At 30.8% G+C, this 19,783-nt stretch overlaps 1 long non-coding RNA gene across 2 annotated transcripts; it reads right to left on the reverse strand.

Moving 5' to 3' along the window:
* Window positions 1-3,793: 3,793 nt before the first annotated feature.
* On the reverse strand, window positions 3,794-6,900 carry LOC114578283 (uncharacterized). 2 transcript variants are annotated; one of them, XR_009832496.1, is made up of 3 exons: window positions 5,187-6,900; window positions 4,876-5,008; window positions 3,794-4,754 (listed from the first exon to the last, which is right to left on the reverse strand). It is a non-coding gene; the product is annotated as an uncharacterized LOC114578283 (long non-coding RNA). The 2 variants fall into 2 exon arrangements; XR_003699107.2 differs by having other exon boundaries at window positions 5,183-6,898.
* Window positions 6,901-19,783: the final 12,883 nt, after the last annotated feature.

Genomic DNA, 19,783 nt, shown 5'->3' on the forward strand with positions numbered 1-19,783 from the left:
TTTTTTGTAAATTTTAAAAGTTTTGTAGATAATATTGTAGAAAGTTTGAAGGAAAATGAGATTAGATTAGATATATAGAGTTTGATCCAATAGAGAAAGTTCTTTGATTATATATATTTATATATCTATATATGTTACATTAATGATATAACAAAAATAAATTGTTAATATGGGAAACTATAATATGAAATAATATAACATAATGTAGAAAATTATAAATTATATAATTTTAATTTAAAATATATAAAATATTTTTGCTCAGAAATGATAAAAAAAAATAAAAAAAAAATCTTCTTCGATAAATGAAAATAATTGTATATATAAAATAAAAAATATTTTATATATTTTAATTAAGAAATGAACATATTTAACAATATGTATTCGAGTTAAAAAGTCAAGTTTACTAAATATCATTTTTAGAAAATTATCACGTTGTTCCACTGAGATAAGCAATATATGATTTAAAAAAATATCGATTAATTTAAAATTAATTAATTAAAAATTTTAAAGTGATTTACAACACTTCAACTTTTCATTTTGAAAATTAAATTTAAATCGTTGAATATAAAATTCACGTGTTCTATAATTCTATCTTTAACATTCTCTAGTTAATAATATCTTGAAACGATACAAAATATATACTAATAATTTGCGGCAATATTAAAGTATTATTAACGCTATCCAAGCGTAAAATCGTTAATTGTGCACGATTTATTCCTATAGTCAAATAATTGACGATAATCTCTTATGTATAAGAATTATTGCACTTGTATTTATCGTATTCCCACATTATATTGTATATAAAATAAACGGAACAACAAATAAGAGATAAGATTGAAAAATCATTTTTCAATCTTGTTGAAGATGATTATGAAAAAACTGGAAGACAATTGTTATATGTGTTAAACAATTCGTACGTTTGTTATCGAATCTCAATTAAGAGCGACACGAGTTGACATGGCCAGTTCCAAGAGATCGGTTTTCATTGTCGACGAAGCTAACAGCGTTGAGAGAGAGATATACGTCATATTTGGTAGATCGGTATCGGTCAAAGTATCCATTTACAAAGATGAAAATTCTGCCCGATCGAATTTTGACGCAGGTTAGGGATCCTTTTTGGGATCGACGATCGGAGCAGGGATGGCCCTGAACCTGTGGGAGATTCATTTTTCAAGGGATCTAAGGACCTGCTCGTCCACTCTCTTTCTCCACCCTTCATCCTCTCTTCCCTGGGGCCCGGCACACAACCTCCAACGATCTCGTCCCGGCCTTTCTTCCCTTCTTCCCCTTCTCTCCTCTCACCAAGCCCGTCCAAAAACCCCTTATTATTGTAGTCCTTTCTCTCTCGCACGCTCATGAATTTCCGAGATAAACATACGAATTTACTGTACAAAAACATGGCGGCCGTCCATGTGACTTTGCGAACGAAATATTCTCTCCAATCCTCGAGCCTCGTCTCTTCGACACGATCCCCCCTGCGACGTTCACTTTCTTTCGTTTTTTTCCTTTTCCTCTTTTCTTTTTCGCCCCTAATTTCCCGATTTTTTACGCGGATAAAATCCCAGATTAATCAAATCGGAGGAATGTTTGTAACTCTAGATAAGAGAACCTGCAACTTTCACAATTTATAATATTTCCATAACATAGCACGAAATAATGTTTTTAAACCAAATAAATCGTTCGAGAAGTTTATTATTCGGTTGATTATCGAGTTGATTATCAGTTGATTATTAGTGATAAATTATTAATTCGATAATTCGTTAAAAATCGTCAAGTCAAATAAATTTTGATCGAAAAATACATAAATAATCTCTACTCTATTCTAAATTAATCAATTTATTCGCAATGTTATCTAGATTCATAGATTTATTTTATCGGATTAAAAAAAGAAAAAGGAAAAGAAATATGTAAATATCGAATATAAAATTAATTCGGGAAGAAAAATTAAGTTAATCGAATAAAAAATCAGGTTTTTGCATTATAGCCAAATTCATCGATATTAAATGCCAATTTAACATCAGCCGATAAAGCAAATTCAGATAAACGATGAATAGAATGATGATCGAGTAGAAAATCTCAAGGACCATCTCGTTTCGGAGTACGTAAGTAAGTATATCTTTTTTCCGATAAAAATTTAATTCAAGATAGCTCGGCATCGGTCCAAGGTTTTACGCTCGACTATCTCGTCCGGCAACCTTTAAACTTTTCTTCCAGGCTGTACCACACTGAGTTGTTTACATTTTAACGGATCGCGACGTTGCCAACTCTACAAACCTGTCGCCCTCTCCGCGCCGAGAATCCTCCATTAATTAACTACCTTAATGATGCATACGTCGAATTAATTCGTATCTCCGAGATTCACGCGTGGAATCTCGCGTCGATCGAGAGAAAAATTTGAAATTGTACGAATTATGATCTATACATACAGGGTGACTCGAAGGAAAAACGTCTACGTGTAATATTTGATATTAGTCGATTGCACTAGATTTACTTATTTGCATGATAATGTAATAAATATAATGTAATGAAAAATTTTTGTAAAAACTGTACTTGTTAGAAAATAATACGTTTAACCGAAAAATTGAAAAAAAATCGCGTTGTACTCGTAAAAAAATTAAACGCATGTGGACAGACAAATATTATCGGCAGTAGCCTGGTTGTACTAGCGAAAGGAATTTTTAGAGTAAAGTGTACATACGTATCCAAACCGGCTGAAAAGTTGTGTATCGTCTACGGCAAACATTTAAGTCGCGATAATGGCGCCTCTTCGATAAAGACCCTCGCCCTTTGAAATGTTACGTTTTACGTGAGATGCCCTATCTCTCGTTGGATCACAAAAAATCATCTTCAAAACACATATGTATTTACAAGAAGAAAATCGTTTCCTTGGGACATCTGTTTAAATTTACCAAGAACCATTTTCTTCTCAAAAGTTATCCGGTTTTGCGTAATTTTTCTTCACCGAATTACGTTATTGCTTTTAAACGCAATCGTAATGACAACGCGATGCCTGTACATCCCCCTGCCTCGAAAATTCAATATTTTTAGGATCCTGCGTCACATATTTTGCACGGAACTAAAATTCAATTCTTTGAATCTTATTTTATACAAAGATAACGCGATTGCTTTTAAAAATATACGAAATAATTTATTTCCGTTACGCTTCTATATTTTACGCTATAATATTTATAATAGTAACGAAGGAGATTGAGAAACTGAAAAATAATTTCATGAATTAATTTTTATACGTTCGGGATGAAACGGTATACGGTTTAACGGAACGAAAAGGATAAAATTGAAGTAACGTTTCGAATAAAATAATATTCTTATCTTCGATGAACGTGAATAAATTTCGAATAAAATATCAAGTAAATATTTATACTATCGTGAATATATGTTATTTTAATACTAAGTTTCATTCAGAACTCTAAATTGAAGAAAATTTCGAATAATCGAGCGAATCAAAGATATTTTTTTTCTTTTTAAAAAAAATTAAAAGATTAAACAAGCTTTGAGCTCTATAATAAAATTTAACTTTATAGGCTATATTTATTCCAAATTATCATCATTAACGAATATCTACATATTTATGAAGATACAATTTTAATATGTATTAAGACAGAAAAAAATCGGAAAATTAAAATTAGATTAGATATGCAATAATTTTTTAATTGAAATTATTTTTGGATATTATAGTAATACAATAACGTTACAATATTATTATCTAATATATTTTATCTAATATTATTATCTATATATTTAGTCGTATACATTTATTATAGATAATATCGAATCATTTCGATAATTTTGATTTTTTCTCGACATGTTTAATCATATTAAGTAAAAATATATTAGATAAAAAAAAATTTTAATACGAAAATGAAATATAATAATTTTTGCGGTGTACTAGAATAAGCTTGAATCGAGTAATTTATTATTTGCAATTTATTACTATTATTACTGTTTTTCTCTATTTTTTTTTAATGATGTAATATGGACATAACAATATTATGTAAAAAGCTTGCAAGAAAAAGATCCAAACTTTTGACACTTTTTCGAATTATAAGACTCAATATACGTCAAGTGATGCGTTAAAACAAAAATTTGCTTAAAGTTGTTATAAATGGATTTATCTTCTTTTTGTATCTTCTTTTTTTATCTCGTATAAAGTTAGCTTTACATTTATCTTCCACAACAAGAATATCTTTTTGATTTACCACGCTAATAGTATACAATCTAAAATCTCGAGCAGATTGACGCAAGTGATTATTTACAAAGTATTTGGTTGAAATCTGAACGTGATAAAAGTTTTCGTACGTGGCATTATTCGTTTTGCACGATCCACGTTTGAATATCGAGTATGAGTCATACTTTATTTTTCCACGTGCATTTCAGTTTGCGATCGCACATCTGTGCTCGTCGGCTTGTTTTCGATCATTTCGAAGACTCGGTCGAGGACAGCTGTGTACAAGATTTTCACATATTCCAAGATAAAGAAATCGAATGCGTTCCTTACAATTTACTTGTACTTTTCTCTCTCGATAATAAGTAAATAACGAGAAAGAAACGCAAAGTTGCGAAAAAATTAAGAAAGTGAGATTTATAGCATTATCCTTGAATTCTATCCTAGCATTTCCATTTATCACGGATCTCGTTTTCAGTCCACGTGTTGTTCGCGTTTATTCATCTGCGAGCCTCTCGACAACGTTCTTCACATCTGGTCGATTATTTACTATTTCCACTGATTTCTCCACCTTGTCAAAAAGAATAAAAATAAAAGTAAAACCAACGTAACGCGAGTAAAATTGTTCTTCCCGTATTTTTTATTAACGATCGACAAAATTACGAATTACGAAGTTATAAAAATATACTTACTCTGCTTTATTACCAGTACTTTTTTTTTTTATTTTCATATACACAGACTGTACATCAATGAGTCTGCTGTCATTTGCGCGTAATCATTCTTATCGCCTATGAATAAGAACAAGTTTTGTTCTTTCGTTACTAGCTTAAATACGAAACAGATCAAACGTGCGTCATTTTATTATCATTTATTAAGGATAAACATATTAATATTAATTAATTATATTAACAAGAAAGAGAAGAGAAAAGATCAAGAGAAAAGATCATTTTTTGGGAAGAAAAATCTACTTGGTCTTTTGGTACTTTGGTCTTTACTTACGTACATCGATAGTTTGCGGAGAAACGGAGAAACGCGAATGCTTTTATTTCATCTCCGTATTTTATTTTCAATCCGTAGCCGGTAATTATTTTCACTTTACATCGCATCCGTCAAGCGGTGTACACACAGAGAACGATTGTGAATTTCGTTGTCGGATGTTTATTATCGTATCAGAAATTCCGCACTTAACATGCATTACGACCTTTTTATCACTCGTAGTTTCCTTCTTTACGCTGCGACACCGTTGACCTCACCTCACCGTGGAAACGTTTTCGCCTCCTAAAATATCTCCCGGCCGCAAACACTTTCTAACGTACAAAGATATTTTAACGCGCGGACCAACAAAGCGGATCCGCCGAACGAAAATACCTTTCCCGCGCAAAAACGATGCCCACGGCCGCAACCGCCACCGCCACCGCCACCAACGTCTATAACTCGGCCTCGATCTGCTTTTCAACTCGATTTTTACGCTCCTATACCTACATTTTATGCAAATACATTTCCTATAAATTCGAACGACCACGTGACACTGACGACGAATCCTCGTAATCGCAAAATTAAATAAGATTTAAAACGATCCATTATTGTTCGAACGAATGAATTTTCATATCGAAATAAAATATTATTCTATCACGTATAAGTCCAATTATCGCGTAACCTTGTATCGAAATTAATTATAAATATAATAAATAACAAAGTGAGATTACGACTAAATGCATTAATAATTTATAACGAAAAATTAAATATAATGCGCGCAAGTTACACACGTAATGTATTCATAAATGTATATAATAATACGAAGTAAACGAAGCATATATCATACATATACACCCGTGTTTTTCATTTGAATAATATAATGTAATCACTTTACTGTATTCGCATATTATTATTTTATTCTTCGTATATTTAAAAATTTCTCATGCGTGTCGGTGTTTGTGACAAGCGTGAATTAAGGGATGATAAAGAAATCTGAATAATTGTGTGGGCTCGTCGTTCGTGCCTCCGAATGATAATTTCTTATCATATCCTCCACCTCTTATTGTATATATACATACGCACAAACGTGTGACGATACACGTATTTTTTTGCAACATCATCTTTGAGCAATTTCTCCAACAACTCTCAAACCAGAGTCTCTCAAATTCGTTGCTGTTCAAAATTATTAATCAACCATCATCCATCGATAACGCATCGTTATTCATACGTGTTTTAGAAAATTTCGATGACAATTGACAAAATTGTTCTTACTTCGACTATTAGCGATACGAGTTTGATGATTATTTTTAATATTCGTATATCCCATTAAATATTTTAACGCGTAATAACACAACTTTGATGACTATTTTCGATGATATTTATTGTAATACACATAAGATCGTTAATGAACACGTTTTCGATAGCTCGCATAACCTTTGAATAGTTTTGATAGTCAAGATGGCCATGAATATTAAAAAACACATACATCATAATTTCTCAAATGATTATAAATCTTAATGTCACGATGATGCCTATGATTTTCGAATGACTTTGGATACCAATTACGATCTCGATGATCTTATGGCTTTTGAATCTTATGGCCTTGAAAGCTAATTATACGATCGCAATCATCATTCGTCATTTTTAAATGATCTTAACTATCAATGACAATCGTCGTGGTGATTGTTTATAACCTTGAGTGATAAATATATAATTTTATATTATCGTGTTAAACAGATGTGCGTGTGTGTGTATGTGTGTGTGTGTGTGTGTTTATTCATAATACAATAAAATATTTAATATTAAAAATAATAATACTAAATATCTATAGTATGAAAACTAAGAAACAACGAAGAAAAACGTGCAAAAATAGGACGAAACTATTTTATCTCCTTTAACTAGATTTTAAATCGAATTAAAATATTAAATTCGTGCGCAACATCGAGTTACAAGATAAAAATTATTCTTTCCACTATATCTACGTCCACCTACGTAACAGGATTGAAAAATAATTCGGTACCGTTTCAATCAAAATTCATGCGAAATAATTCAACCTTGTGCCAAGTATACATATTAAACAGTTTATAATTCACATGGATACGCGTAACAATACAATTATGCGTGTATTTAGTGCAATCATCTCGATGCACGCGTCAACACTAGTCAAGGATTTCCGGTGTTCGGTGTTCAACACCCGTAAATCCGTGCATTTAAGTGTACAATCGACTACGTAAGTATAAGTATACTCACGTATCACCGATTGACCGTTGCACGTCCTTGCTTTTACACTCGAAATCACTTAATCGAGATGATGATGGTGGTGATGATGATGCGGTGTGTATCCGTTTCGTAAAATTTAAATTTTTCCGTAATCATAAATGCGATCTCGCCGCTGTGTGGCGCGACGGTGTAACGGAGATTAACTTGTCTCGCTCTATCTCCCTCTCTCTTTGTCTAACGCAAACTTCAAATTTCTTTTCATTTCCATAATCGAGTCTTCAAAAAAACGTGTTTCTTCGGTATATTATTAAGATGTTGTAGAGATTAAGTTTTTTTTTTTAAATATCTCTACTTCTTTTTGTATTTTATATATAATTAATATATATATACGTAAATCCGTTAAAGGAACAAGATATAAAGATATCGTATACGTAACAATAAAATATTATTATTTATCTAAAAAATGGCAAAAATTTGTATTTTGGCATTGGCGACGATAAAGCCACGTAGAAGTTGCGATTGTTGCACATAAATGCATATAGAAACGTTGTTCTCGTTCCTTGTTACATGGCTGCATAAACATGGGCAGGTATATGTATATTTTTAATGAGTTTCGAGCAGGAGACGATGGATAAGGGATACGTCGATTATCGATCAGCGTGCGCCAAATATGATCGTAGTTTTTTGCGAAGAGTTTGCTCATTGTCGAAATGCATTCTTATATACCTAAGATGACTTGGCAAAAACGCACATCTCGTGTAAATGAATGGAATTAAGATTCGAGATTATCTCTTTAGATACGATGACTATTTTAATTTATCGGCAACGTTCAATTATTTCAAATCCCATATTCTTCCATCTTTTTTTTTTTCGATCGACCAAAGTATTTAATGCCAACCTTTGCCATTTCGCTTCACGATCGCCACGATTCGCCATCATTCTTCGACTAACGTATGGAACTCGGCTTCGAACGTACCGATTGCGACACGTTTCTTTCTTTTCTTTTCATAAAAAGAAGTTGGGCTTATTCAAATACGAGCTTTCTCTTTCGATCCATCCATCCTTTTTTCCCCTCCCCTTTTTTTTATTTTCTTTTCATTCACTTGGACGATCGTTAATTTCTGCGATTTGACAAGTTATGCCTATTGTCGATCCACGTAATAAATCTTTAAACGTTCGATTTCTTCTTTGAATTAATAAAAAAAATCTTATTTCGAATCGACGGATATGTTATAAAAACTTAGCAATGTTCGCAATTACACGATCTTACGTTGTACATGAAATTTTCGTATATATTTTAACGAGAAACATTATGGTAACAAAGAAAAAGATGGGGAAAAAATGTGACGAAGAATCGATGAATGGTTTATTAAACTGAAACAAAAATAGTCATAATCTATTCAATAATAACTGATTCACGCGAAACAGCGTGAATATTTCGAAATATTAAATATCCGTATTGTATCACATTACCTACTCCAACTTGTTTTATAATTTCTTTATAAAATTATTTCCACATATTTTCTTTTAAAATTTTTTTTCTTTTCTTTTTTCTAAATTTGCAATCAATGAAAATATTTCAAAATATCTGGAAAAAGCGAAGAAATGTTAAATTTTGTTATGCTCGATGATGATTCAATCCATGGGTAAATTAAAAAATAAGTATCAGTAAAGACAAATATTCACTTGTTCTTCTCGGATCATTGAATAGAAGAGGGAGGGGAATTGATGAAATCAAATGTCACTCTCTCAAAATACGAGGGCAACACGAGATTCGTGGTCGTCGAATTATTATCTTTTCACGAAAGGCTCGATTGTCCTTATGGAAAATTGACAATGACAGGACTTTTTAGAAGGTATTCCCTATTGTGGGTATTGTACAGACCCTTTGGAAAGTCGTTATTCCGGTTCATTGTCGTCGAAATTTTGAGCTCACCTGCAGCCACAGGGAGAGGAGACCGGTGCAAGAGCAAGCAAGGTGCCCCATTCAACGGGAACAATCGACTAGAATTCGTCTATTCTTTCTCATCCTTTCCTTGTCTTCTTCTCGCGCACTTCCGTTATTCTTCTTACACAGTACTAATGATCTTTGCGAATATCACGAGGGAAATTCCGTTTCTTTAATCTCACGATTGTTTTTTTTTTGTAAGGATACGATTAAAAGATTCAAATGCAAAAAATAATATTCAAAGATCGATTTTATGTGTGTTTCTTCCGATAAATATTTACAGGAAAAAAAAATAATATGATTTCAGATTATTAAGTATTATTACGATAAAAAATCGTATTTTCAGATTTCAGTTAATCTCGAAATGTTTGCACGTCGCTTCAATTTCAGATCAAATCTGCCAATCTGATTCTATCGGTAATCTCCTGATCGGTAAATCGATTGAAATTGAAATGGATTTGCTTTTACGTAATCCTGTCTCTCAAGACTCTACGTTGCAATATGCTGGAAATGTACGTTTAAAGATAATCTTATTTTTCATTCATTCTAATCCTCGCTTATCAAATTATTATTCTAAGCTGAATCGTTGTACCATTGGTTAAAATATTAAGTTGATCATGAACTTTTGACAAAATAATGCTTAATTATAATTATGTAGGATCTGTTATTAGTAATTAATTATTTTAATCCTGTAAACGGCAGCGAATTATTTTTGACGAAGGAGTTACATCTGCGAAGCCTGTAATACCGCTTCTTGTATCGTTTGTAACGAATTAAAAAAGAAGAAATAGGAAGGAATTCCAGTTTTATCCTTGGCACGAGATAGTAAGCTAAGCAAACATCTCGCAATCCCGTTCCAGTTTATAATTTCAAGGGAAGCTCTTGTTCTTCTTTTTATCCTCGCGTCGTTCTTCGGGAACACGGTGTCGGTGAAAAGTGATACATTTTCGATTATGTGTTCAAACGGTTCGAATTATATTTTTAAATTATATTTTGACCTATTGTCAGCCTCTAATAAAATGGCAGACAGATACGATTATTTACAAAAGTCTTCGCATCGATGGAAATTGAATAACGTAAATTGTATGATGTACACGTAGCACTTAAAGCACATCGTGTTAATTAAATGTCGAATAATTTTATATAGTTAAAATCGTGTTAACGGAAATATGATCGTTAAGAAATTAATTGTTAATTGAACAATGGAAAATAAACAGTTATTTCTTTCAGTGATTAGAAACCCAAGAGAAATAATGGTAAAATACAAAAATGTAATATGATATGAAAATGTAGAGAAACGATTAAAAAAGAAAATATTATGATAATATAATACGTAAAAGTAGGGAAAAAATATGATAATAAAAATAAAAACATCGATACGTAATTACATTGGAAAATATTGTCAAACGAATCGATAGAATAAGTGAACGATTGTGAAATATCTTCCTATTCCTTTCTCCGTTAAAACATTTATAGTACAATTATTCCTTTTAAATCTTACGAAACTGACAGCACAATACGTTCCAACCTAACTTTTATCAACCGTTGGATTGTCATCATTTTTTCCGTCACCATTGGGATCCATTCAGACATATGATCCCATTGTAAAGGATTAACGTGACTATACGCGCTATATTTTAATCTTTCCCTCTAATCTTCTAAATTACTTGTCACTCGAAAGAATAAAAAAAATACTTTTACATTGTTTCGAATTCTCAGCGTGTGAACACGAGAGAATCTTGCCTGGAAAGGCACAGATAAATATCTGAAATTTCAAAATCAATTATTTTATTTCTTCTTAAATTAAATTCTCGATCAAATTTGTCCCCTCATGTATCCATCTTTCAACTCTCGTTTTATTCTAATTTTATTACTTTGTATCGAACCATCTATTCAATATCTTAATTATCATAATACAATATCTTAAATTATACGAATAACGATGATTATCGCTCAAAGTATTCCACGATTAAGAATCATTAATAACCGGACAGATCTTTGATACTCGAAAGCGTATTTCACTGAAATGCAATCTACACGAGACGCGAGAGTGTGCAGTAGAGGCTCTTACATTTTTACCGACCCCATGCTGAGTAACACAAGTGCGGAGCACGCTGCACGCAGCCAAAAAAGAAAAAAGAGAGAAAAGAAAGAAAAAATAGAAGAAGAAGAAGAAGAAGAAGAAGGAAGAAAAGAAAAGCTTGAGAAATGATTTTCTTCTGGGTTCTCGAGACGTGGCTCCTGCATCAGGAGGAGTCGAGCACACTTATCGCGTGGCCACGGCGAACGTATACTTTAAGGTTTAAAGAATAAGTTAGTGCGGGGCAATAAGATGAGATTTTGCGCTTTTACGGGTTTCATAACGTTCTGGCTGGAAGCAACGAGCAACAGAACGGCCCTACTCGGCCCGCTCGAGCATGCCTCGCTCGTTGCGTAACGCAATATTCTCCTCATCGATTATATTCTACGGGAACGTTCGTCATAGAAGCATGGAATCGAATTTATCGCGAGTCGACACAGACGACGTTTTTCAATCTACTCGTCGAATAACTGCTACTTCCTGCATCACAGAAATTAGTATAGAAAACTTCTATTCTATTCTCCGTTGTTTTGTTCGATTTATCGAAAAATTATTTATTCTTCTCCTATTGTTCCTCAGACGTATATCGTCATTGTTGTCATTGACGATTGTAGATTAATGTTACAAAGACGGATCTCTGTTGTCTCATTTATAAACAACTTCTGCTTCTAAGACTCTTCCTTAACTACGTGATTTAATTCACACGAACCTTTTGGAATACATAAATTCTTCTTACTATCGACTATTTATAAATTTAATTGGATCTGTTCATCTGTGAATTGTTGTTCATTGCTGAATTTTATTCTAATATTTCAGTCTAGATTTTAAATTGACATTCTATTCACAGTTTTTTTCTACGAATTTGTTTATTTTTAATTTGTTTGTTTGTTTAATTGAAAAATTTCTATCTTTTAAATTTTCAATTCTTGTACTTTTTACTCACCTAATATCTATTTAATTTTTAAAGCTTCTTATTATATTACAACCGATAAATGTCTTCCTTCATGCATGTTTCCTTTATTTTTCCTATATTCTCGTCATTGCTCGTTACGTTATATTTTATTACAATAAAATACAATTATGAAGCCATCATTATTGGTAATTGATATATCATTTGCTATTTTCATTCTATTTAATATATAATTTTACCCCAACGATATATTATCATCGAAATGATTAGACTAATGGAAGGTTTGAATAATACGTTTCTACGAAGAAAAAATATCGAAAACGATCGATCGATGAATGATTCGTACGGCCATTAATACGTGACTCGAATATCTTTACCAAAGGGGAAATCTTCGTTTTCGTTTACAATTTCGGCTACCTCATGCAGTATTAATGTAGCATTAATTCCGTGAATGCGTACAATTAAAATTTATATAATCTTCTTTCGCGTATGCATGACGAACAATGTAATAGTAAGACATAACAATATTCACGTGTATGGTAAATTTTATTCGATACATTTTTTTATGCATTATGTATTATTGTATTTGTAAGATTAATTAAAGATGAAACAAAAATATTATATTTTCGATCTATTCATTTCATTTTAATTTATATTTCCAGACTAAATGTAAATAAGTACTCATCGTTTAATTTTTACTTTGCTTGAATTTGTTTATTTGCTCGTATTAGAAAAATGTAACATATAATAAAAGATGGCTCGTGAAATTTTTCCTGGAATTTTAACATTTAAAATTTCTTAGCATCGATGATAGCCAAATGAAGAAAATTATACAATTTTACATCGAATTGAAAAGAATACAATAATTGAAAATTTCCATGACTTTAAAAAAAGAGAAAAGAAAATTAAAGTTGATAAGAGATGATTCGCTATTATTTCTATCATCCGTCGAAGCGAGATGCGATGTATTCATTCAAGTCTAATGTACCTAGTATCCAATAACAATCTCTCGATGAATATGCCAAGTGAACATAATAGACATATGCACTTACGTACGTATCTAGCTTAAACTAAGTTGTCTCGTACACGTTTATGGGAAAGTAAAAGTTCTATAAAGATACAACCGAGAGTTCCATTAAAATTTTACGACAAAATTCTTGTTTTTTGCACTTCCCTTCTTTTATGCGCATCAATTAACTTGTCAATTGCGCTCATCGATCTTCCGAAACTTTTGACACCGCGTTTTATATTTATAATGTCTAAAAAATCATTCGTTAACAAGAAAATTTATTATCAACAGTGAAAAATTAACAACTGATCGATAATAATAGGATCAAATTCATATAGATCACGAATATACGAATATACAAGTTCGATAGATTCATTTTTGACAGTTGTTGAATTATTACACGTAATATAGCTAAAAAGAATCGAAAATCGTATGAGTTAGATGCAGACATCGATAAAAAACGAATGATTGCTACTCTATTTTGGAGCATTTTGTGCGAAATAAAAGTGCACAATAAAAATATAAATCCGTTCTTTTATTAAAGATAAACGATATTTTTGATTAATAAAAATAACAAATAAACCAATAAATTAATTACAAAATTAATAAAAATAATCGTTCTTCTATGACACTTTGATATTAATCGAGATGGAAATTTTAAAAATCCAGCAAGAATTTTTTTAAATTAAACTTTTTTCAACATTAAATTAAAATAATAATTTTACAAGTAACTTTTTTAATTGGTTTAAAATACCACAAATAAATTTCTTTCTCTCTCTCTCTCTCTCTTTCTCTCTCTCTCTCTTCAATAATATAAACCGTTTATCCTCTTAAGGTGGAGATAAGCGATGTTCCACTACTATACGATAAATCTCAAGTATACTCTACTGTAATAGATCTTTGCTGCAAACTAGAATTCGCACGTAACATTGCATATTCGCCTCCGGGTTGGTGGAACGCAACACGCCATATATTTTCAAATGCAAATGCAGGCTCCGTAGTCGATTGGAATGGCGGGAGAGGCTAAGACAACACGGTGGGGTATCGTCGAGTCTTGGACAAAGATAGGTCTGGACTCGGATAAGAGGCGACCCCGTATAGGGGTCTGGGGGATTTGTTTTAGCAGGTCAGAAAGCAGAAAGCAGAACCTGTCAACCGAACAGAGAGGTAAAACGGAGTGGCAAAAATAACGATCCACCGGATTTTCCTTCCTTTCAATCAAATGGCTGCTCGCATTTCTTCGTTTTCGCTTTTCTTCGTCCATATCTTCCCGCATTTCCTCTTCCTCTCTTCGAAATTTGTGTTTTTCAGAGAAATTCCGAAACAAAAATCGGAGATAGATACTCGAGACGATTCTCGAGTGATGAAACCTCGACTCGGGTTTCTAATTTCTTTTTTTTTTTCCCAACTCTAAAAGAAGGAACGGAAAGGAGAGAATATGGAATTCGAATCGTGATCGACAGCTATCTCGAGAGCGAGATCATTTTTCGATGAAACGCGCCGCATCTGGTAATTGCTGCACAAACTCGTGGACGAAAATTCAACAAAGAACAGGAGGAGGTTGGTCGGTCTGCGTGGCTTCCGAACCCGTTTCCTTTTTTTCCTCTTCTACCCAAACAAAACTCTTTTACCTTACCTCTCGCCTTCCTTTTGCGTTTCGTGACTTCTCCCTGACCGAACAGTGTTCTCAACCGTTAACGCTCGTCGTGCTCGTTCGAGGCCACCTTACTCTTTCACCGTGTAACTACGTATACACGGTATACACATATGGGTCTCGTTTCTTCGCTTTTCCATGATGTTATAATTACTGTAATTACTCGAGAGCTTGATAGGATACCCGGGATTACCTTATTCTACTTCGTGCTAACTTATGGAACGGAGACGATAGGTCTCGATTGTATATACAGGAACCTTTTAATTAGTACATTATTCGCCAAATTAATTTGATCTCGTTTTAATCTTTTTTGTTCGTGCAATTTCAGGCGATTTCAGTTTTTTCTCTCTCTCTTTCTGCAACTGTTTTAAACGCTTATGTCGTTGCAAAAGCTGTTATTATTATCATGTTAAGTTTTATCGATGTAAAAACGTTGAATTAAAAGGGTTTCGTGTACGGATCATGGAATTTTGATTCCGTTTCATGATTTCTTAATGGTCTCGATTTCTCCCTCTAATTTCTCCCTCTTTATCTCTTTTTCTTTTTTACGTCAAAAGTAAATTTCACATTATTCCGATTAACAATCGGAATGGTACAAGTTCATCTTTCTCAGTCGAGGGAACGATTCGAAATAATTTCAACTTCAAGGCTTCTATACGATTTTTAAATAATTATGCGTTAATTTTAAATTGAATCGGAAAATGATTTAATAATTTTTTTATCGAATAAAATATATTCAATTTAAACTTTTATAAGCTAATTATTGAAATAATATCGTAATTAACTTCTCGTTGTTTACTTCTCTTTAATTTTATAATTACGGAAATTTCTAGGTAAAAAATATTTTACGTAAATAACATGAAAAAAATCAATAATATAGATAATAATTAAGTAATTTTTAAAATTCTATCGCGACCAAACTATATATTAATTACTATATACATTATAATCATTGTTTAAAAAATATACGAGTTATTAAAAGTATTCTGTACGTTATACTTATCGCATCACGTATTTTGATGGCCTCGATCACGCATACTTGTTTCCTCAACTCCTGATTACTTTAACTTCAAATCACCTTGCTGCGCGTTATTATTATTTCCCTATATAATTACTACTAGTTTTCTCACTTCTTCGACACTTAATCGAATCGATGCTATATCACTGTTAGAATGTTGCAAATTAATAGAAAATTTCATCTTTTTATCGCAATCTATAATTTTCATCTATACCTTTTCTGGATTTAAGATTTTAATTTTCTTGTAATGTTTTACGATAAATTCAAAAATTATGCAAATAAAAGATTCGAGTTACAATATTTTTTTTTTATCGAAGTTTTCGAATAGAAAGAAATTTTAAAAATTTTACATCCAAAGAGTTTGTACAAGAATTGATATTTGATATTTGATATTTATCTCGGTATATTTAATACAAAATTAAATTAAAATTCCTCGTATTAAAATTCCGATATTTTTGCATATCCACGTTTGGGCGTTTTGATAAAGATTATCTCTTTAAAGATAACTCGTATGTTTGGTATACCTAGAAATTGGTTGTTATTATTCCAGAAAAACCAGACAAGATCGAGGAAGGGGATTGCTAGATTGACTTTCGTAGCGTTACTAGAAATCCAAATATCGGATATTATAGTTCTGGATAGTTCGAGATTTAAAAAAAGCGGACGGCCATGTAAACTCGACGAGAAACGTGTCGTTTAATTTTTTAAACTCGAAAAAGCCAGACTAACCCTAAATTTATGCGAGCATAATAATTCGATTGTAGCATAGCATAGCTGTTCTTTAGTTTACCGAAATGGTAAAAAATTCGATTTTATATGTTAAATACCACAGATTTAAATTTACCATCTTATTTTATACTCGTCATATACTTCGTATTTTTATAATCAAGATGATGCGAATCTTCTATGACGATAAAAGAGATAATAGATATTTCAATATTTTTCGAGAATTTGAATTATCGATTTTCAATCTCTATCTCGTAAAATTGTTCGATTTTATTGCAACCATGTGATTACATTTTCGAACAATTATTATATTATTATTATCAATCATATTATCACTGCAATAATTTATTCTTTGTTACACTATATAAAAAAATAATACCATTGTTATAAATGATACATCGTACAGTCTTTGTTCCATTCATTTACATTCCTTTTTTTCTATTTAAATTTATTTTTTACAATATCGCGTTCTCTCTTAACTTTGCGGCTTCACAATTGTATTTTATGTACATTGGCTACATTGGATAATTTTAACATTGTACTCTCGTGAGAAATCAAGAAAAATCTCCTTTATTTAATTTTTGTTCTTTCGTAATCGTTAGTTTATTCTTATTATTAATATATTCTTTACGAATCGAAGAGTAGCTTTCTACGCGTATTTCAAGACTTTCCTTTTTCACGGTAAATATTATTCCACTAATTTCGCAATCGATGGTAATTCTAGATATTTCTTGAATGATTTATCTTTAGATAGAATGAGATAAAAGATAACGTCATCCTTTGAATGATTATGAAGATTAACATAAATAAAAGTAATCTTAAGGTTAAATTTATCAGGATTATTTCACAAAAATTTATGAAAATTTATTTATTTATTTATTTATTTTTTGTTGATAAACGATATTTCTTATTCAAAAAAGATATCTTATTAAAAGAAGAATTTTGATTTGGTATAAAAAATATATTAAAATAACACTTCATTTCTTATAACTTATAACTTCTATCTTGTACAGACTTATAAATATGCAATCTATACTAGTTTTCGAACATTCGTATTTTATAGTATTCGAAATAAGAGTTGATATTTTAACAAAAATTTGATTTAACTTTATTCGTTATTCCATGCTTTCAAGATAAATTCAAGAATATTCAGAAATATTTTATTATTATATCTACTATACAACCGAACAGTTAAATTCTTTTGAAACTTTCGAATTTAATTAAAGTAAACGAAAGTTTAAAAGTTTTTTAAATAAAATAAATTCTATAAAAATGGAATTTAATGTAATTAATATAGTTCCAAAATTGTCATTTATTTGAAATTTAAATAGACCATAATAGAATAGAATCGAAAATACACTTCACTTTGTTCTTCGTTCATTTAAATTTAATTATTATTTTTTTATTATTATGATTAAATACTTATTACGATATATATACGATCCGATCCCACATATAGAATTATAAAAGGTTGTAAATTTTCGATACAAAATATTATTACAAAATGAACCGTCGCATATGACCAATGTCATAAGAAATGATAGCCTGTCTTATTATCCATCGATAAAATGAAGATCGTATTAATGAAAAAAAAAAAAAATATTTTAATATTGAAGTCATAATACCAACGAGGATATAAAGTAACTTAAGAAAATGTATATTATTCGAGTTGATAATTTGCATCGTGGGCAGAGAAGTGAGGCAACTCGAACCGGTTTTAAAAAAATTGAGCGAGTTACAATGAAAGATAATTAACCGGTAGCTGAAGAATGTGCCACACATGAGTAGTGCTAATCACAGGTTGGCCGTTGTTGTGAGCATTAACGTTTCATTTTTTCCTTTCAGATGCAATCATATCGATTCTCTCTACTTTCTCCAATGTCTACTTTTTTCTCCGTCCTTGTAATAATAATTGCTAAGCAAAGATACAATTGCGAAGAAATTTAAAAATATTGTATAATGATAATTATAATAATAATTATAATACAATTTTTTATATATTAATATATATAATATAAATTATATAATATAATATAATATAAATATAATATTAAATATAATAAAATATAATATAAATTAATCGTATTAAATATAATATTTTTTATTTTCTAAATTGTTTCACATATTAAATTGATCTTGAATTTTTCATTTATTGTACAGCTATAAGTTAAAAAAATGTAAGTGTTATTAAAAGTATGATTTGATATGATCGTTTTAAAACCTCTAGACTTTTCAAAAATGTTCCTTACTTTGTATGAATCTATGAGTCAAATATATTAATAATCATATATAATATTATACATAATATTTGAAAAGTAAAATTTATGTTTATTAATTTTTCTTACAAATTAAATCTTATGCTTTCTAAATACAAGAACATATTAATTAAAGAGAGTGGTATTTTAGTTGTCATATTGGAGTAATATTAAAATAGTAATCAATAGTTTCCGTATTCTTCATAAAAAAGAAAAAAACAAATCTTCTTCCTTCTTCGAAAAATTATTTTGAAAATTTCTTAAAAATTTTGTTTAATAAAACATAGATTCGTAATATAAGGGAAAGGAAACGAGTGTTTTGCAATTCTTTCGCATCGGACTGCCTTGTAACATCGCAATGGCACACTTATTGTAATTGCGTTCTGTGCTTAATTAATGCCGTTTGTCTCGTGGACAGCGGATTATAACGAAGATCATTTCGTATCCTCCTATCTCTCGATAACGTCGTTTAACGCTGGTCTCATCGTCCGTATTGTTTTCAAGGTAACGTGTGTTTTACCAACTATCTGCCAATTTTCTTCCCGATTGATTCTGCTTTGCTAAGTGGCTGTTTGCTTCGTGTGGAAAATGAGAAATATAATAACGTGTTCTTTGTTGTCCAGTTAATTAACATTGCATCATTTTCACATGGACATCTTTTTTACACGATTTTGATTCGATACGATTAAATTAATTATTGTAAAATTACATTCTTGTTAAAAAAATTCGATTCAAAAGATATACGAACAAGCGAAAAAATTGTACTCTAATCACAAATTTCTCACGAATTTATGTAAGATATAAT

Source organism: Apis cerana, linkage group LG13 (assembly GCF_029169275.1).
Source record: "Apis cerana isolate GH-2021 linkage group LG13, AcerK_1.0, whole genome shotgun sequence".
In the NCBI taxonomy this organism is placed as follows: Eukaryota; Metazoa; Arthropoda; class Insecta; order Hymenoptera; family Apidae; genus Apis; species Apis cerana.